The 22549-nt window shown below is 34.1% G+C and overlaps 1 protein-coding gene across 3 annotated transcripts in view; it reads left to right on the plus strand.

The window, feature by feature from the left end:
- Positions 1–22549, plus strand: part of NRIP1 (nuclear receptor interacting protein 1) — a 90923-nt gene that overhangs the window by 34022 nt on the left and 34352 nt on the right. Inside the window, exons 3-5 of one of the 3 annotated variants that reach the window (XM_045851001.1) lie at positions 12377–12500; positions 17889–17985; positions 18734–18835. The gene's annotated coding sequence lies outside the window, so the exon portion shown is untranslated. The remainder of the gene's footprint in view (positions 1–12376; positions 12501–17888; positions 17986–18733; positions 18836–22549) is intronic. The other 2 variants (XM_045850999.1, XM_045851000.1) reach the window with 2 other exon arrangements.

The raw sequence follows: 22549 nt of genomic DNA on the forward strand, positions 1-22549 counted from the left end.
TTAACAATGGCTGGACTTTTTCAAGACAGTCCTTGTATATATAAATACATAATCAGGATGAGTGGCTTTCCTCTTGAAGAGGAATTAGTCTAAGGTACCTTTTAGTCAGATTATTGCACTTGTTTTTATTTAACAAGGATACAACACATAGCTAAGATTTTCAGTGTGTAGTGTACACATAAAATGCTGAGAACACCTCATAAAGTACCTTTCCTATTATAGGTACTCAAATATTTAGATAAAAAATTTGATTTAGAACATCATTAACATTTCTTCTAACTTAGAATTTTTAAACTATTATCTTGCATGAAGTAGGTATTGCTTGATAATATGTGCCCTACCTATAATGCAAAGTTATTGAGAAAATTGAATTATAATTGTTTTTTTCATATAAAAATACTATTAAATATATGTAAAATTATTGGGCAAAGAAATTTTGCTTTTTAAAATGGATTAGGCTTTTCTCATTACACTTTTGCAAGTCAGGGTAAATATGTGACTGATGGCCTCTATGACCAATGAGGGGTAACGTTTTTATTTAGCGGAGAAATACTGTTTGTTCAGAACATGAGTGTATTGAGTTACTTCAGTTTGCCTGTTTCTCCTGTTAAGTAATTTTTGCCAAATGACTGTCTCCCATGAGAGAGTTCTGCAAATTTGCAATAATTAAGGAAGCATTTATGCTAGTTTTATTTGAGACCAGATTGATAGTAGATATGAATTAGCCTCATTCTTTGATTGACCAAGCTGTAAGTTTTTATGTACAAGTCTGCTTCAAGTTCTTTGGGGTGTATCTCTATGTACTCCTTTGTTTTTATTTTTTAAAAAGTAGAGTTAGGAAAATCTTTTGCCTGACAATTAGCATTTGTTCATGTGTGCAAATTATTCCCTAAACAATGTTATTGTCAATCTCTAATTTGCTTCAAGATAGCAGCTTATATTTTATTATAAAACAGTAATATATTTAAATTATTGGAGCACAATATTAAAATGATCTCCCAAGAACCCACCAACCCACGTGGAAGCAGAACTCTATGCAGACAGCGTGTGTGCCTCTCCTTGCCTGGGCCTTTGCCCGTGCTGCCCTCCCTGGCCCCTTACACTTGAGTTTTGTGTTATTTACTTTCTTTTTAGTAATACCGATTTTATCATGTGGGTCTTTAAATAATATGCTGTTTAATTTTACATTTTAAGTTTGTAAAAATTTTAGATTCTGTAAGTAGTCTGAGACGTGCGTTTTAAATTTTTTTACATTTATTTAGATCATATGTAGTTGTAGTTAATCTACCTCACTGCTGAGTAATATTCCACTGTATGAATTTATTTATTCTGTTGGTAGATAGCTGGGTTAGTATTGTATTACTTGTTTTATTTCCTTTTGATGTAGCTCTGTTGATGCATTGGTACAGATACCTGTGTATGCGTGTGTATATGTGTGTATAGCTACTTTATATTCAGGGTAGGGCAAAAGTAGGTATACAGCTGTTCATATGAAAACTAATACAGTAATTAACAAATAATAATACAAGAATAAACTCTGTGTTTTACATATTCACAACTATAAACCTACTTTTATCCCGTTCTTTAACAAGCATTGCTAATGTTAGTGTTCTTTTACATGTGTTCTGGTGCACATGTGTAGGGCTCCAGGAAATACACCTGAGAGTAGAAGTGTAGAGAATGTTCAGTTGTATGAGATAATGCCAAATTATTTTCCAAAGTCCTTGTATGAATTTACATTCATACATATCTAATAATGTCTCAGAAGCTCACATTGAGCCGTTATCATTGGCAAAACATGGAAGTGTCAGGCTTCTTAAGTTTTCTTGATGTAGTGGCTACAAAATGCTGTCTTACTGTGGTCTTAATTTGTTTTTTCATTATGGTTAGTGAGGTTGAACATCTTCTCATGTGATTACTCACCAGTGGTATTATTCTTTCACAAAATGCTTGTCTATGTCTTTGTCTGTTATGTACCTAAAACTATACATTAAATGAATTCATTTTTTATATATTTAAGTTTCTAAATAACAACACACAGAAAAGTTGCTAGCATGATAAAGAGTAAATTTTCCTTCAAAGATTTGATTTGATGCCCCATCACCTCTGAATAAACAAGTGTATATTTTCTTTAAACAAGGACATTGTCCTATAAACCACAATAAAAACATCAAAATAAGGAAATTAACATTGATGCATTACTACCATCTAATCTTCAGATCTCATTCAGTTTTCACAAGTCATCCCAGTAGTGTCCTTTATAGCACAATGATCCAGTTTAAAATCACACCTTGCATTTACTTGCCAACATCTTTTCATTTGCCTTCTGTGTGGAACAGTTCTTCAGTCTTTGTTTGACTTTCAAGACATTGGCACTTTTCAAGACTTATATAGGCCAATTATTTTGTAGAATGTCTCTTACTTTTGGGGTGTCTGCTGTTTCCTAATGATTAAATGCAAGTTATGAATATTTATTTGTTACTAATATCACCAGTGTTGTAGTGCGCCTTCTCTTTGTATCTTATCAGGTGCCACACAGTTTTCATTTTGACACATTACTGTTTGCCATTCACTTGGATTACTTGATTAAGACAGAATCTGCCACGTTTTCTACTGCGAAATGGCTTACATCTCTTCTGTGTTTTATGTGGAGGTACTTTGAAATTATGTAAATATCCCCTTCCTGCTCAAACTGTCATTTCATTAATTTATTTGTACCAGTATGAGTTTACAATTCAGAATTTTACTCAGAGAACTGTAATCGATTACTGTTGTTACTTGTTTTGATGCTCTTCTTCCCTTGGCTTAGCCACTGGGGTTCCTTTCAAGTTGGCTTCTGTGTTCTTTTGACCTATTATTCATCAGTCATATTGCTACCTCCATTTTCGTTCCCACACTGTAAAGTTAAATCACATTTTCTCCCTTTTTGTGCCTCTTCTCTCATGGTAAGAAACCGGGCTATCATTAACCTGATTTTTTTTTATTTACTTGATTAGTCTCACTGTATGTAATCAATCTGCCATATCTTTTATACCTCCTCCCCTCTAAGTTCTATTGGAGCTTCAAAGACCCTTCATGTGGAAGCCCTCCTCACCCTCCTTGGATACCTACATTGTACAGCATGGTGCATCTTTTTATGGGCACCCTCTTCTCCCTGTTCAGGCTTTGGCAGCCGTTGTTGGACCACTGCTATGCAAAGTCGTGCTCCACCACACACCCCGCCTCATTCTGCTTGGGCGCTAACACCCCTTATCAGGGATAATCTCTGACCATTTTACCCATTTTTAATGTAAATGTTACAGGATACACACAAACAGCACACATTTCAGATACCAAAATTTTTTCTTGCAGTGTGCTTTGTGATGTTATAATTAATTTTTTCACCTTTCTTTGTTGTACTAGTTGATGAGTGGAAGTTTTTAATTAAAATGTAATTGAATTTATTCATTGTATTCTTTATAGTTAGGCCTTCCCATGTCTTAAAAAACTTTTACTATTCTCAATGTACAACAGTATTGTTATACTTTACTTAAAAAGAAAAAATAAAGATTTACATCTCTGCTTAAAACTTTAATCCCTCTGAAACTTATTTCATATATGATACAATAGAGATTCCATTTTTTGTTTTCAAATGAATAACCAATTGTTCCAGCACTATTGGACTACTCTTCCTTTCATCAGTGATCTGCAGTAAGCTATTGTCAGATAGCACTTTTCATGTGTGTGAAGGTCTTTTTCTGGCCAGCAGTCTGTCTTTTTTTCAGGAACACACTAACTTCCTTGGTGCAGCTTTGTAATAAGTCTCAAGCTCAACAGGCCAAGCTCCCTCATGTCTTCTGGTTTCTGGCTGCATGATTTGTCTGCTAGGGGATTTTTACTCCATTATAACTTTTAGAATCAACTGATAAACTTTGTGGATTTTGATTGGCTTTACATTAAGTACTGGTTTAATTTGAGGAGAATTTTCATTTTATGATATACAGTTTTTCCGTCATGAACATAGTTATGTCATCCCACTTATTTGGGTTGCATTTAATGTCTTTCAGTATTTTTTCTGTATAGAATTTGAAGGTTACTTTTATTCTTTATGTATATTTTATTGTTGGATATTTTTAAAGTGTTGTTTTCTGTTTGTTCCTTGTATATAAAAATAATTGATTTTAAAGTTATTGGGGGAATAAATGGTAATGGAAAAACTACAATAAAAAATAAACTATAGAAAAAAAGAAATTGGAATTACATAGTGATTCTGTCCTGTTATACAAAAAGATATCTGAATCAACAGAATAGAGCCCAGACAAAGATAGCATTTAGATTAGTAAAAAAAGAATGAACCATTCAGTAAAAGATATTAAAACAATTAAATCTTCATATAGGGGAAAACAGTCAACCACATTTTTTAAAAAAGTTGATTTTAAGTGATTTATATTTAGCCACAATAATTGAATAAATATAAGCCCATTCATGTAAATGTGAGATATGCTCAAGAGCAAATAAATAAGTCCAGGTTTTTACCATAAAATTATTTTGATATTTTAATAAGTATAAGGTAAAAAGTTATCTTTTTTTACAGCTTTATTCAGATAGAGTTCACATACAATAAAATTCACCCATTTAAAAAGCATTATAGTCATGTAGGTGTGCACCCATCACCACCTAATTTTGAACATGTTTTATGACCTAACAAAGAACCTCATACCCGTTAGCACTCCATTCCCACCCCATCCTCCCCGACTCATGGCTCTAGGCAGCTAACTTACTAAGTTTGCTTTCTGTCTCTGAACTCACCAGTTCTAGATATTTCACATACGGTAAATGGAATTATATAATATATGTTTGTGTGTGTGTGTGTGTGTGTAACTGGTTTCCTTCATTTAGCATAATAATTTTTAAGGTTCATCCAAGTTGCAGCATGTGTCAGTACTTCACTCCTTTTTATGGTTAAATAATAATATTCCATTGTGTTGCATATATCACATTTTGTTTATCCATTTATCAGTCAATGGACATGTAGGTTTTTGCAGTTTTGGCCACTATGAGCATGCCTCAACATATATTTTCATGTGAATGTTAAGTTTCCATTTCCCTTCTCTTTATACCTAGGAGTAAGAATTTCTGGTCAAATGACAACTCTTCATTTAACTTTTTTTTTTTAAAGATTTTATTTATTTATTTTTTTAGAGAGGGAAGGGAGGGAGAAAGAGAGACAGAGAGAGAAACATCAGTGTGCGGTTGCTGGGGGCCGTGGCCTGCAACCCAGGCATGTGCCCTGACTGGGAATCGAACCTGGGACACTTTGGTTCGAAGCCCGCGCTCAATCCACTGAGCTACACCAGCCAGGGCTTCATTTAACTTTTTAAGGTACTGCCAAATTGTTTTCTTTAGTGATTGTACCACTTTACATTTCTACCAGCAGTGTGAGAGAGGTGAATAGTCATCTTAAATCTATTTTTGCATTCTCCAAAAAAATAGTTGTTATATATCTGGTTTATCTTAAATTATGATTATTTTAAATAATGAGAGAAATGACAACTTATTTCATATCAGATTCATTTTAAAACAACTTATGATTCTGCACTGAGCATGTTTATTTTTCACAGTCTTGTTGAGGTGTAATTTATATACTGTACAATTCACCCATTTTAAGTACTTAGTATGACAATTTTGAGTCAGCTTATCTGGATGTGCAGCCATCACCACAGTCCAGTGTTAGAACATTCTCATCTCTATAAAGAATTCTTTTGTGTTCTTTGCAGTCAATTTCTGTTCTCTTCTCCTGTCCTTGGAGTTGGTCTGCTTTCTTTCCCTGTAAGGTTGGCTTTTCTAGACATTTTATATATAAATGGAATCAGACAAATAAGAGTATTTGTGTCTAGCTTCTGTCACTAAGATTCATTCTTGTTGCCTGCATTTTTAGTTCATTACTTTTTTCTTTTTTGTTAACCACGTTATGTTTATCCCTTTATCACTGATGGATATTTGGGTTCTTCCTAGTTTTGGGCTGTTATGATTGATGCTGCTATGATCATTTGTTTTCATTTCTTTTGGTTAGATACCCAGGAGTGAAATCGCAAAGTTATATGGTTAAGTGTATGTTCAACATTTTAAGAAATTGCCATACTGTTTTCCAAAGTAGAAAATATATGAGGGTTTCAGTTTCTCCCTGTTTTCCCCAACCTTTGAATTGTTTAATCTTTTTAAAAATGTTTATCTGTTTTAATGGTAGTGTAGTGAAATCTCATTATGGTTTTATTTGCATTTCTGTTAATAGGTAATGACATCTTTTTTATATGGTATGGCTAAGCATTTAGATATCTTTGGTGAAATGTCTTTAAATCTTTCCACCCACTTTTAATTGTTTTTTTTTTTGAGTTCTAAAGTTTTAGTATCCTGGGTACCTTTTCTTTGTCATGTATGTGATTTGCAAGCCTTTCCTCTCATTCTGGGGCTTGTCTTTTATCTAAATAATGTCTTTTGAAGAAGTCAATGAAGTAAATTTTTAAAAAATAATAAACTGCATTTTGTTGTTCATATTTAAGAAATCTTTCCCTAACCTAAGGTCACAAGGTTTTGTTTTCTTTTTCTGTGCCTTCTTCTAGAAGTTTTATAGTTTCACTTCTTACAATTCAAACTAATAGCCATTTTTAGTTATTATTTTTCTATATTGTGAGAGAATGGTTTACACTTACTTATCTATTTATCTATTGATTTATTTTTTATGTGAATATACAATTATTCCAGGACCACTTACTGAAAACACTGTTCTTTAACCCATTGAATTGTCATGACACATTTGTTAAAACTCAAATAACCATGAATGTGAGGGCTTATTCTGGGTTCTCTGTGCTGTTTCATTAGCTATATGTCAGTATCACATTCTGTTAGTTATTATAGCTTTATAGTAAGTTTTGGCATTAGGTAGTTTAAGTCCTGTAACTTTAATCTTCTTTTTCAAAACTCTTTTGGGTATTCTAAGGCTTTATACTTTTATATGTATCTTAGGATCAGTTTCTACAAAACAAAAGCACAATGAGATTTTGATAGGTCAGTTTGGGGAGAATTGCTACCTTTACAATATTGAATCTTCCAGGCCATGAACATGGAATGTATCTTTATTTAGATCTTCTTTAATTTCTTTTAACAGTGTTTTATAGATTTCAGTATGGGTTTTATACTTTTCTTAAATTTACCCTTAAGTCTCATTTTTTTATTACTATTATGAGTAAATTCTTTTAATTTTTATTTTTGTACTATTTTTAGTATATAGAAATAGTTCATTTTTGTATATGGATTTTGTATTCTTCAACTCTTCTAAATTTTATTAATTTTTGTAGCTTTTTTGTAGATTCCTTAGAATTACCTACATTCAAGATAATGTTGCCTGCAAATAAAGACAGTTATAACTTCTTTTTCTTTTATTACATTTATTGGGGTGACATTTGTTTAATAAGATTATATAGGTTTCAAATGTACATTTCTATGATGTATGATCTATATATTGCATTGTGTGCCCACCACCCAAAGTCAGATCATTTTCCATGACAATATTTGATTCCTTTACCCTTTACTAACCCTGGGAACCCCCCTTCTCTCTGCTAACCAACAGACTGTTGTCCATGTCTGAGTTTTTGCTTGTTTTCCTTGTTTGTTCATTTGTTGCTTTCAGTTTTATAGCACACATATGAGTGAAATCACATGGTTCTTTTTCTCTTTGATTTACTTCACTGAGCATGATATTCTCAGGGTCTACCCATGTTGTCACAAATGCATATTTTATCTTTTCTTATAGGTGAGTAGTATTCCATTGTATGTATGTACCACATATTTTTTTATACAATCATTTATTGAAGGACACCAATTGTTGCCATGTCTTGGCCACTGTGAATAATGGTGCAGTGAATGTGGAGGGCACATGTCTTTGTGAATAAATGTTTTCAGATTTTTTGAGTATATACCCAGAAGTAGGGTGGGCCATATGGTAACTTTCTATTCATAATATTTTGAGGAACCTCCATACTGTTTTCCATAGTGGCTGTACCAGTTTACATTCCCACCAGCAGTAGCAAATGAGGGTTTCTTTTCCCCACAACCTCACCAACACTTACTACTTATCTTGTTGATAACAGACATTCTAACAGGTATGAAGTGGTATCTCATTGTGGTTCTGATTTGCATTTCGCTAATAGCTAGTAATGGTGAGCATCTTTTCACATATGTGTTGGCTGTTTGTTCAGGTCCTCTGCCCATTTTTTTATTGGATTGTTTGTTTGGTATTGAGTTATACGAGTTCTTCACATACTTTGGATAATAACCCCTTGTGAGATCTGCTGTTTGCAAATATCTTCTCCCATAACTTTTTTCAGTATATATGTCTGTATATTTCTTGCCTGATTGCAGTGAGTAGACTCGCTGGTACAGTGTTTTAATAGTAGTACAGCTGGAGTAGACATCCTTACCTTTTTTCCAGTGTTAGTGGGGAAGGCATTCAGTCTTGCACCATTAAGTATGGTGTTAGTCATAAGCACTTATCTCAGAGAGGAAAAGTTCTTTTCACATTGAAACAATAAATTAATGTAATATACTTTATTAATGAATAAAGACTAAGAACCACATGTGTATGGCAGTAGATCCAGATAAAGATATCAAAGACATAGAAAATGAACAAAATAAAGAGTTTAAACAAATTAAGATGTAGAGAGGAATCTACTTTACATAAAGTGATGAGGAAAAGCATCTCTCAGGAAGTGGCATTTAAGCTGACAACCGTGAGGCCTAGTCATGCAGCACTTGGGATTGTGTGTGTTTTGTTTACTCTGCAGTTCTAACACCTAGCACAGTGCACAGTCCCAAAAATTTGCTTAACAAATGGAGAGTTTAGTATCTTGCTTTCTTAACATCATTGTACCATGTTTGTCATTACATATTATTTGAAAACTTATATTTTAATGATTGCCTAGTATTCCACAGTGTAATTATAACAAAGTTCTTAAAACATTGTCTTATTCGCCCTGCCTGGCGTAGCTCAGTGGATTGAGCGCGGGCTGCGAACCAAAGTGTCACAGGTTCGATTCCCAGTCAGGGTATGTGCCTGGGTTGCAGGCCATGACCCCCAGCAACTGCACATTGATGTTTCTCTCCTTCTCCCTCCCTTCCCTCTCTAAAATAGATAAATAAATAAATAATCTTTAAAAAAAACATTGTCTTATTTGTAGACATACTTCTGTATTCATGATTTAAAGCACATCTGACATACTCAGTTTCATTGACTTGGACTTAAGGCTAGTTTACCTATTCATTAATATAAGACTTTGTGAATATTAATCTGTGAGAGTATTTTATATTATCTTTTCCTAATTTTTATTTAAATTTTTATTTTTTATGTGATCATACATTATGTTCAAAAGGGTTAAAACTGCTTTAATAGACACCAATGATTAAAACAATTCTAGAATATGGCAAAAATAAGGCATAAATTGTGGGTTCTGGATATTTTTAACTCTTCACACGGAAAATGTATGCTCGAACTTTATGTACCGTTGTTAAGTGTTTTGCACTACCTGAACTGACATTGCTGTAGGTGGGTACAAGTTGAAAAAAGTCAGGGTTTGTGTTCCAGAGAACTGCCAAGGCACCATCTTTATCTCAAGGAAAATATGCCAGAATTTGAATTCTACGTTAAGCTCATACTAGTGTGATTTGGGGTAACCAGAACTTAGTTTTCTCACCTATAAAATGGGGATGTGATAGCAGTCATCTCATAGGGTTGTTTTAAAAGTCATGTATGTGACGGCCTTGGCAGAGTGCCTGACAACATGGCTGGTCTCTCGTAGTCCTGGCATGTTGTGGGGAGTAGTAGCCCCTGTGTTCTTGAAGCTTCACCGCCTCGTTAGCAAATACTGACCAGTTCGATGATAATGTTCTTATGAAGATGTTTATCTTGTTGAAAGTTGCTCATTTTCTTCACTGACTATGCCTTATTTGAACACTGTTTCTTATTTGCACACAGGCCAAAAAAGATTTAGCCCAAAAGGTAGTACTTTAAAGTACTGTTACATTAGAGCTTTTGACATCAACTTGTAGGTCACTGTTTTCAGCATTCATAAATATAGTTATGGGTACTTTCTTTTTTCAACTTTAAAATAAGAGGTAATACCTTTATTTTTCAATTGCAATTGAAAAACTGAACAATTGAATTCTACTTGAATTTCAGTGGCTTAGTAGTTAATGTCAAGAGGCCAGATGGGGTTGCCTTCAGTTATAACTTCTGAGATTGGGTACTGGAGATTTAGAAAATTCCCCGTGTCCCTGGCACATTCTAATAGGAATATTAATGTAATTGCAAATACGGTTATTTGTAAGTTCACATGTAAATCACTGCCTTGTAAATTATCAGGAAAAGTGACCACTCCCCACTCCTCTTAGAATTCCTATCAGAATTTATAGTCAAGGCCCAATTTGAGTCCAAGATCTATCCGTTGGAGTCATGACACTTAATCGGCCCTGCTCATTGTCTGTTTTCTTTCTAGAAAGTGGGGTAACGTGTTCTCTGCTCATTGCACTGAGTGACGAAGATCAAATTAGGTCATGTCCATGAAAACATTTTGGAACTGGTCAAGCATGTAGCTTACTAATTATTACTCCTGTTCATCTTGTCAGACCTGCTCTGTTCTCACTACTGTGTGGTAGGGTGTTGATGTGGGGTGACATGGTAGCCCAGAACTCTGTTATGTACCATCACTTAGAGGTGCTTCTTTTATACGTGCACTGAGATATGGACAGTTGATAGACTGCTGCTAGTTTCATCCTTTATTTCGTTATATGTTTATTGTAAAGAAACTAGAAAACAGAAGTCAGTAAAAAGGAAAAATTAAAATTACCATTAAATGTAGAAATAATTGCTATAAATTCAGTTTTACTGGACATTATGTTCTTTTCCTGTTTTTATCACTTAATATATAATAAGTTACATGGAATGATTTACTATAATTATATATTTTAGTGGACACATTAATATCCCACTATAATTTATTTAACTAGTTCCAAACTTTTTATTTTGCCATTTAATGGCTATTTTGAACTTTTTACACTAGAAATAATATATATGATGACATTCTTATGGCTAAATATTTATACATATCCTGATTTTTTTTCACTAGGATAAATCCCAGTCTTGAAAATGCTACATAAAGGGGCATATAACATTTTAAGAAATTTGATTTTTTTTCCTGGCTGGCATAGCTTAGTGGATTGAGCGCAGGCTGCAAACCAAAGTGTCGCAGGTTCGATTCCCAGCCAGGGTACATGCCTGGGTTGCAGGCCATAACCCCCAGCAACCGCACATTGATGTTTCTCTCCCTCTCTCTATCTCCCTCCCTTCCCTCTCTAAAAATAAATAAATAAAATCTTAAAAAAAAAAGAAATTTGATTTTTTAAAGCTTCATTGAGGTGTCATTGACATGTAATAAACTGCACTTATTTAGAGTTTGATAAGTTTTGACATATGTATATGTACCTGTGAACCATCACAATAATTAAGATAATACCCTTTTGTCCCCGCTCCCTTCCCTTCCCTTCTCCCTTCTCCGTCCTCACACAACCTCTGTTCTGGTTTCTCTCCCTGTAGATTGATTTGCATTTTCTAAATTTTATGCAAATAGAGTAACTATTGTGTTTCTTTTTGTCTGGCTTTGTGCATTCAGGATAATTACTTTTGAAATTCATCCATGTTGTTTATATCAATGGTGTATCCCTTTTTGTTTCTGAGTAGTAAATATTCCATTGTATGGACATACCATAATTCATTCACCTAGTGATAGGCATTTGAATTGTTTTTCATTTTTGGCTATTAAAAATAAAGTTGCTTTGGACATTGGTGTATAAGTCTTTCTGTGGACATAAGGCACTTGATGTACACTATAAATTTTGTGCTGAAGAAGTTACATAGGTAGTATTTTCAAACAGAAAAAGCTTGATATGAAAGAAACTTTAGTTATTGCTTTTTCTCTCTTATTTTTTTGAACTGTATTTTGGGGAGGATTTACAATTTTTAGATTTAATTTCATTTACTTAATTTGACAGAAATTTGAAATTAACAAAGATTATTAAGTATATCTTAGCAACTATAAACCTGTTTTGTAATTTGTTTTCTTGAAGCACCTACTGTTGTCAAGTTAATGTATTGTCTAGAAAGCAAATATCTGTTCCTTATAATGAACAGTTTATACTTCATAAACACTCTGTATTTCTCTGTCAAATGACTACTTCAACATTGGACTTGATCGAGAAAAGGTACCAGGAACACTTTACAAAACTTTACAGAACATATTCCAGAATCTGGTTTGGAATGAATGACAGACTATCTTTTTCTCCTCTTAAGATGTACCCTAGACTGGAGAAGGAGCAGGAATCTGAAGACTCCAGATGACATCAGAGTTACTTTTCAACAGCCTTCTCAGTTTTCTTTCTCAGAAAGCAGAGGCTCAAACCTTGGGAGACAGACGGTGAGAATATTTTTCCTGAGTTATTAAGGCTTAATCATTGTGATTTTAATATATTTTAGGCAATCTTAGGAAAGATTACAAGGTTATAAATTAGTTTATACTCACCAGCTTTGTATTCTCTGATTTATCTGTGCAAATTATTTCACTAGAAAATGTTTTTTAAAGAGTGAGTGAGATACAATTCTATAGTTAAGAAGCTTATAGGGCAAGGATAAGTGTAGTTAAATAAATTTAATAAAAGAGTAGAAACAGGTTAAATGCTAAAAATATTCTTGAGAATTCAGAAGTGTATATTACTTCTGAAGAGAAGATTGGGAATGTTGAAATAGTATTTGTGTTTGTGACACTTAATTTGTTTTTACCAAAAACCAGAGAAAAATAGATAGTTAATGCAAAACCTGAAATAGCAATTTGATTTCAAATAAAAAGTTAATTATTGTTTTAAAGAAAAATAGAATCATGTTTGGTTGTTGTTGGTTTATTATAGTCTTAAGTCAATGATTACTTTTTGAATTATATAAAATGGTTACTTTCTTACAAGACAAATAGTATATTAGCATTGCTGAGAAATTTTAAAATAATCTGATTAACACAAGTAGGTGGGCAATACAACAAAGTATTGCCCACCTGCTCCCATAATACTCACAAATTAACCACAGAGGACTATTGTGAGTATTATGGGAGTATTGCCCACCTACTCCCATAATACTCACAAATTAACCACAGAGGACTGAGTGGTTAATTCTATTTGGATTAACACTCTTGTTTTCTAGTATAGCTACAGCCTATAATGAATTTGTCATATCTTAAGCTCTTGAACTTTATGCTGCTTTTGCCAGGGCAGAAGCCATCCAAGTAAACTGGGAAAAGATACAGTGATTGATTATTGTACTTACCATTAGTCGTGAAGAGTTTACTTTAATTTGCTAACTGAAACATCTGGTCAGAAGAGAGATAGATAGCAGATAGAATATCCTAAACTTCACAGTGTTGTAATGGACCATGATGTTTCAAAAGGAGAGTTGGCAGATGGGGTTTTTTTGTTTGTTTTCTACTGTAGCCACAGTGTGGTTGGTACAGTGGTAATACTTCTTTTTCTGTACTATTCTGATTATATTCAGAACACCTAGTGATAAAGTTTTTACTATAATCATTCTTCTTTTAATATTTTAATCACTCTGATTATCCTTTCTTGTAAGTTAGGCAAGAAAATCTTTAAAAACATATTTATTAAATAAAGACAAACTATTTGATTTTTTTAATTATAAAATTAATTTAGTTTCTAGTCATTCTTCACATATTCATGTATTACTTTACTTTCTAAATTGAGATTTTAAAATTAGTCATTTTTTGGTAAATATTAAGCATTCTTTCATTCAGTAATAGTTACGTGTTTATGACTATTTGATAGACCAAAATCTACTCTTATATTTGATGAAACAATTGATATTGAACCCCAGTTTTCAACTTTTAATTTTGTTAAAATGAAAAGTATAACCACACATACTTTTGTTACCTGCACAAATAATTAGTTTCTGTGTTCTTAATTTGTCAGCACCTTTGTTTTACTAAGTAACCAATGACCGTAAATAAATTGTAGATAGCCAGCTGGTAAATATACATAACAATAAGTTATCCTTGAAAAATGAACAAATTTAGATCTTTCTCCCAGATAGAAAAGAAGATACAATATTAAGAAGGTATAGTGAACAACTTTGAAAGCATGTAAAAATGAATTATTAGTTATTATTATTATTTATTTGTCATTATTTATTAGTTATTTATTAGTTATATATTATTTACATGTGTTTAAAAATATTTTAAGATTTTTAAAAGTGTATGTTTTCTAAAAATGTGTTTGGTTAAACAGTTTTTCCCTTTGAATGAGGAATCCATGGTCACATACGTTTGGAGAAGTTGAATCATGTGACATATCCTTCATTAGGCTTTTCATCAGCCAGGAGACCATCAGTCTCCAAAGAAATCTTGCCTGTATATTTCAGGGGGCTAGTATTCAATAGAATCTGGTTGAAGACTCTGAACTAATGTATTTCATGAGGTTTTACTCTAGTTTGTCTGTCATACAACTGCACTCTGAAAGTAGTCACATTATATATTTAAATATAGTCATGTTTATCTGAATTAGAGGCCCAAGAGGATGATTAGGAAAAAAGGACAAGATCTGATGAAATGAATATTGCATACCATGGAAAGCATGAAGTGTTTTTAAAGCTTCTTAGCATCTTAGGCCAGATTTTCCTTACTCATTTGTTAGCTACCCTTTTGAAGAAATAGTCATCCCATAATACTCACAAAATAAAATCACCCTTCATTGTATTTTATAGGACCCCATATACTTTCTGCACTGTTTATCTCAGAATGTAACATTCATTAGCTAATTTGGGTAAATATTGATAATACAAAGAATGGTGAATAACTCTGAATAACTCCGGTGGAGTTAGGTAACTGACTGTAAATCAGTTTAGCTTAAATACTTGAATATACTCATTTTCTCACTAAGTGGAGTTTTTTATTGTTTTAGCTCATGATTTCTCACTGGGAAGAATTCTTTTATTGTATATTTTTTTCTAGTTCAATTAAATTGTTATGACTATTTCAACAGATGTCTTAAGAGTGAAAACTTTTATGTCAGAGATAAACGTATATATATGAAAAGACAAAACTGGCAGTGATTCCGCTGGTTCTGACAAATTGGTTTAGCAAGTTGGTGGAGTGAGGCTAGTATCATCTACATGGAAGAATGCCTTCCCCAGACTTTATAAACACTCCTCAAAGTAATGTTTTTAATTTAAGAAATAACACTTTGAAAATGAGTTTAAACTATACAAAGTTTTCATTGAGAACCTCATGGTACTAGTGAAACAATCCAGATCTATCAAGAATCTTGGTAAATCATTTTAGTTAGAGTTAATTGCTATAAACTAACTTGCCTATTTCATTGATGTTCCCTGGTTTCATGGACAACATCGGCAAGAAACTTTGGATGCTTGGCTCAAATAATCATTGTTAATTTCTAGCATTGTTCCCAAGCACTCTTTAATTCTCTTTCCCATCACTGGCATCTTGGTTCAGAGTTCATTTCTAATCTGGAGTATTTGTGCTGCTAAGCCTCTTTACTATGTCCTCACCCCATTCTCTCATAGACACCAGATTTTTCTAAAACTCCAACTTGCTAGTGTTACTTTTCTGATCAGAATAACTCAGCAATTTCAATAGCATAATGACCCTCAAAAAGTAATAGGCCTTCCTTAATCAACCCTAATTTACTGTTATAGTGGGAAACATTAATATAATTAACATTATTCTAAATTTGGTGTTTTTAAATAATTGATTTTTCTTAAGTGTTTTAATTAATTAATGTCTTAATTGATATAACTAACATCATTTTGGTGGGGGGAGGGGAGAATTCCCCACTATACTAAGCCTCCATGTCAGATCAGGATTTTTCTCTCCATGAAAGGATTCAAATAAAATAATTCAAATAATTTTAAAATGTGTTGATGAAAGTGTCAGTTCCCCTTCTCTTCTTACACAGACCCTTGTCTTTTTTAACTTAAATTAACTGTGCTGCATTTGATATTCTCCTTGATAATCTTCCACATTTGCCCTTCAAACATGTGGCCTGTGGTTTTCGTAACAATTAGAGTGATTCTAACAGTAGAGCTTATTATGCATTTTATTTAGATAATTAGAATTTCCCCATTCTGGATTAGAGATGTGCTAGTAATTGTCAAACACCATTTATTTATTTATTTCTGCACCTACTTACAGAAAGATTGTTGACAATACAGTCTATACAGGCTTCTAGCTTAAAGCTTTCATCTCCTGCTGTCACCATTCCTCCGCCCTGCCTTCTTGCTGCAGGTGCCCTGAGCTTCTCAGAGTGTCTGTCAGTCATGAAGGACCAGTTTTTGTTTGTTTTCATTTTATTTTTTAAATAAATTTCTTTTGTTGTATTTTTAAAAGCGCCTATCTACAACAGATTGAAAATTATGAAAAAGAAATATAAACTATAACTCCCCATCTTTTATCATTAAACTCAGCAGACATCAAATTACCTTGTCATAGTCTATAAAAGTTTCTAATTACTCACAATTTCTGAGGTTTTTTTTTTTTTTTTTTTAGTAGATTACTTTAAACTTTCTACAATGTACTATTGTGTGCTACTGTGCATGCCTGCTGGGGCTGATGTTGCTCCTACTACCTGAGGAATACCTTTTAGCTACTTTTCCAATGGGCAAAGCCTTGATTATTGCTAGGGTCAATTTACATGTCACCCACGAGGAGTGCCTTCACTAAGAAAAGTGTTCCCTGCCTGTTCGCTTACCTCCTTCCCCAGAATTTGCCCTTCTATGCCTTTTTCACTTGTTCATGCCTTTTCTTATAGTATCTACTGTATTGATGATCATATTTTTCCTGAGGATTCTGAGCTCACTAAGGGCTAGTTTATCACCTAGTGATCTTTCTATCTTTAGCTTTTAACACAAGGTGGCTTTTTTTCCTTTTTTTTTTTTTGAACTTATTGGAGTGATACTGGTTACTAAAATTATATAGGTTTCAGGTGTACAATTTTATAATACATGACCTATATAAGGTCAGCTTTTTTAAATAAATATTTGTGGGTTTGTTAATTCTTGTGTTAAATTTAGAGTAGTAGTGACTATACAGATACGGGAGATATTCCATATCCCCTATAGTCATAGCCTACTCATCTTCTTAAAAAGATCTTTTTTCTTTTGCCTGGAGAGATATCTGCACAGAGGAGCGTATTTGTCTGGCATAGTTACAGTTTGAATTTGTGACAGTTAAAAACTGGAAATTTTGTGTGTTGCCCAAAATCAATATTGCATTTCTTGACGGTTTATTCCAGGATACTAACAGCAGTTTTCACTTTCTGGTCTCAGGGCTCTTTTATATTCTGAAATTATCGAGGACTCAGGAGAGCTCTTGTTTATGGCAACCGTATCAACTACTATTTACCATATTAGAACTTTTAAAGGAAAAAAATTGTAAACACAGGAATGCATAGGACTGTATTCCATTAGCCACCAGTACAGTGAAATACACCATGTAGCCCCTGGACAACTTCACTCTACACTTACGAGAGAAAAGGATAAAAGAGGAGATGACAGTTCAGTGTTGTGAAACCAGTCGACCTCGTGTGCCCCCTGCATGGGTCCCGGGGACCTCTGAGGTCTGTGGACCACACTTTGAGAACTACTGCTTTCAGGAATTTACTCGTCTAATTACCAATAGAATATTAATAATGTTTTAACCCAGCTCTTGTGTTTGTGGATTAGTAAATTGTTAGGTTTTTAAAATATCTACACAGCTTATCACATTACCTACTCTTCTATTAATGTCTAGACATAAAATGTGCTGGAACTTGTTGCTGTTGTTGGCTGGGCAGCTATGAGACGGAGATGCTTACTCAAGGAGAAGTCATTTTATTTGTGGATACTTGGTAAGGTCATTTCTCGTTGTGCCCTGTCAGTACCCTGGCTTTTAATGCCTTGTGCTAGCCCTTTTAATGACTTGTGAACCTCTTAAACACTTCTCCTGTGATGATTCTTCATACTCCACGGGGCTTGGAGGTCTGCTCATTTTGTTAATGATTTTAGAGTGAAGTTTACTTCTTCTGGGGAGCAAGAGGTCCTCCCTTGGAAGTCTTTGCTGCTTCTCTCCTTTGTTTCACCTTCCCCTCCACTTACTTCAACCTGATCCCTGAGGCTGGCTCTCCTTTTCTGGGAGTACAGTCTGCTCTCTGGCAGATAGTTACTTGGCCCTAGTGACTCCTGTTCTTTTTCATTCCCACCCTCTTACCTTGGCTGATACTCTGTTAAATTCTTTCTGAGGTCTTAGCAGGACAGTCAGTCTCCAGAGTATTTGATGACTCTCTTCAAATTGCATGAGTACTGGGTCTTCCCAGAGAGTTCTGGGAATATATTGTGTGCCTGTCAGTGGCATGGGAATGCCAAGATGGCTGCTGGTTCAGACTCTTCATTCACTGACAGCTCAGTATTAGTTTTACTCGGCATCTTTGTATTGTGTGCTGGTGTCATGGTGTGAGCTGTAATTTAGGAACTTGCATTGCGTGTAATAAACTAGAAACCCAAATCTAATCAAATCTTGTTTTTTTTTAATTTTTAATGTTGTATGTTCTAACATAGTAGGCACTCAACTAGTGACTGAGTTTATCTTATTCTCATTAGTGTTTGTAGATGAAGATCTTAGCCCCAGCAACCACATTGTGGTTTAAGCCGGACCTCTCTCTCATAGCCAAGGGAAGTATGCCATCACAGCATTCTGAAGAGGTACATGTTGATGCCTTCCTAAGCAAAATCCTTACCTGATACTTCATGGAAGTTGTTACTTGAAATGTACAAAATTCAAATCTCTAGCAGAATCTGATTGTGACTCCATTAAATACCTCTATAGAGTTCTTTTGAAACTTTGTACATCATGTCAACTGTTTCACAGTTTCGAGATATAATGATTATGTTCATTATTTTTGATTTAATGAATTTACTATTTAAAATACCCTATTTTATAGCACCATTTTTATTGTACAAACTGCTTTATAAATATTCAAACCAGTCTTCACTGTTTTTCAATTGTCTTTCTCTTCAACTCTCCTGCCCTTACCTTATTTTGCCTTTTTTCTGCTGTGCACTAAATTGTCTCAATTTCTTCTGTCTTTCAAAGTCATCAACAATTGTTTTTGTTTTTATTTTTAACATGCATTTAATCATATCATTGCTTGTAAACCTTCTACTGCCTACCAAATAAGGCCAGCTCCTTGGCATAGCCTTGATTCAAAGTCCTTGGTCCCACTTGTATTTCCAGCCTAATCTCTAGTCACATTGGACCATACCCCCTTCCTGGATCGTACTGTCTCACCTGCCTGTGGGTACTACTTCTGCAGCCTACAGTGGCTGTTGTTCTCTGCTGTCCTTTCTCATTGTTTGTAACCATCACTGACTGCCCTCTAGGGCACATACACACAGGTGCTGAAAACCTAGTTACTGCCCACTCTGTTCCTGGAGCACTTCTAACAGACTTTTTTTTGCATGGTGACTGAATGAGAAATTCACATGTACTGTCACTCTCATATGTTATCTACTTATTAAGTAGTACTTTTAGTACTTGACTCTTTTCTTGTTCCATTCAGGAAAGCATATCTGAATTCAAGTGAGTGAAAATACGGTTGTTAGCAGCATAATCTTGAATTTACTTCTTTTTCTAAAAGGGCATAATTTGCAATCTACCAGCCTTTAATGAATTCTTATACCTTACACTAAATAACTTTAAAACACTCTTCATGACATATCTTGTATCTGCTGATGACAAACTAACATGTAAGAGGTGAAGATACACTGATTTTACAACATTGCATCGCAAGTATTACAGCTATTTGCTCTCCCAGTTTATTTCTCAAGAGCTGTAGCTACTAAATTAAACTTTGAGTGCATTGCCAGGGAATACTCACACTCATCTGGCATTGATACACCCTCTTTGGGCCCCTGCATTGGAAATAGTACAACACAGGACCAAAACATCATGCTGATTTCTTGTAACAAGACTGAGATCGTTTTATCTTGCTCTACTTAATGTTCACTTTCACTGTTCTGATTCTTTCACCCACTTAACAGTATATCCATCAAGTTAGGAATAAGGCATTGACTAAATTACATGAGGTACAATTTACCTGTTACAATTTTAGTGAACTATGTAACATGTCTGAAGTTTGTGACTGAATAGGCTAAAAGCTATTCTTTAAAAAATTCCAGAGATTGATGTTGATGGAAACATTTCTTTATCTTAACCTATTACTGTTATGCAAATCTTAAAGGTAACAAATAAGAGCTTTAGGATTTACATTCCCTACACTAAAATATGGTCAAGAAAACAGTCCACCTGATTTCTTTAATAAGCGCAATGGGAGGGTTTAATTTTGAGGTCGAATAGCAGGCCCCATTTTTTGTGATTGCTTGTTTACATAATTTGTTAGGAAAGAATGCTTCTAGGTAAACTCTCTCTCCAGAATGCTTGTGATTTGTTCTATTCTGCTTGGGAAGGGTTAAGAGGAGACAACATCCTGTCAAAGACCTTGTTTTTAATTTTGCTTCTCTCTCTGGCACAGATCCTGCTAGGAGCAGCCCAGATTAGTTCAGAAAACCTTTGAAGAGATTTAAGATGTCCTTCAGCCAGTTTGAAGGTTTTTGTCTTGCAAATCCAGTACAAGGGCGCCTGCAGGCATCTCGACCCTTGCTGTGCTGCTGATGCAGCTCAAGGTCACACTAACCCGCCCTGTGACATTCAACAACAAAAAAAAATTATGCGGTGAAACTGCTTCAGCATTCAGCCAACCAACAACTTCCTTTAGTGAGGAACTAGGAAGAAGTCCCCCCCCCCCGCCTTTTTTTCTTTTTGGGGGGACTCTGAATTTTTGCTGTAGGAAATAATCCTGGATTTCTGGTGTATGTGATGACAAGGTCATTTCTTAATTAGAACACATGTAAAGAACAAAGCTAAATGGCTTCAAAACAGCTTTGTAGTTGATGGAGAGGATTTAAATTATTTAAAGAGATAGTCACCCATGTATGATGGCAGCTGAATTCTGAAAGCATTAACTCCTTCATTTCTGTCTACTTGCTATTTCTTCTTTGAATTCCTTATGTATGACTTTAGAAGGTTGGCTTCTAAATTTAAGAAAATTTATAGATGCCCATTTTTTAAAAGGGTGAAACATTATTTATAAATCAAATTCTCAGATAAACTTTTAATAATGTTTTCTTCCCATAATATTTATCTCCTAGAAATTTTATCAAATGGCTTGACTGGAAACTAGGAATTATAAACTTTTCCCTCTGGTAATTGTAATTTATTTATAATGTGTTGGAGAAAAATGAGTAAAGTGCATCTTTACATCCTCTCCTCCTCACTTTTATCCTTTTGTGACTTAAAATTGTAGTTGAGCAATTTACCCCTGTTTCTTTAGAGATTGTACCACATGTCATTCAGGTTTCTCAACTAGTGGAGAAACGGTGTTGAAAAACACATTCTTTTTTTTTTTTTTAGGAAAAAATGTAAATTTATTTTAAAATGGACTTTAAGAAAGTTGTTTCTGAACATATGTAACTTTGTTAAGGCACAAGGAAACCATGCCTGTAAACACTGAACAGCCATATTGGGTTTTTTCCTCCTCTGTGGAGCGTGTTTCCCCATTTTGTTCCTCTGCTGCCTGTGGTGCTGACCACCAAAGGCATTAGTTGGACTGAGTCCAAGTGAACTGGCTTTTCTGCACTTGGGACAGTGCATATCTCCTCTGTAGGATTAGCAGAATAAGAGAGAAATTTTATAGTTAACAGTTTATATATACAGGGTCTGGCACAAATAATGCCCCTTGTTATTACAAAATCATAAGCATGTAGTTCTGTAACATAATATCACAGTCAGGCACACCATATAACATTTTAGGTGAAATATTCAAATTAAAACTATAAATTATTACTCCCATCTTATTATCCTACCAACCACACTCAGGCAGGGGTTACTTCTGCCAGACCCTGCATATCAATATGAAAGCACACACTGCAGTTATTTCTGTGTACACAGAGTCACGTGTAGATAATTACGGTATTAGCAGTTTTCTCAGAATTCATATCTAGTTGCTTTCTTTAAAAGATGTTTCCCTTAAGTGTGACTAAAGTAGAATCCGAGCAAGTACTCTGTGAGGTAGATAATATTTTCAATGTGAGTATTTGAATTTATATTTTGAATTTTTGTGGACACACTTAATTTTGTGGGATTAACAGTATGGATTGCATAAGAACAATTTAGAATTAACAACTTATTAGTCTGAAAGATTTTCCTTCTATCAAGGAACAATTTATTTGGGTTTCTGTGAAAAGTAAAAAGGTATGTACACTTTAGGTTGTGGGTATTTTAAAGGATTTTAGGTTTGCAAAAAGAAAATGCTGGAGGGGAAATCTGTTTGCGAGGCACTGGATGGTGTGATTCTGTAC

This window comes from Phyllostomus hastatus, unplaced genomic scaffold (genome assembly GCF_019186645.2).
Source record: "Phyllostomus hastatus isolate PE091 unplaced genomic scaffold, TTU_PhHast_1.1 phas_contig_86, whole genome shotgun sequence".
Classification (NCBI taxonomy): Eukaryota; Metazoa; Chordata; class Mammalia; order Chiroptera; family Phyllostomidae; genus Phyllostomus; species Phyllostomus hastatus.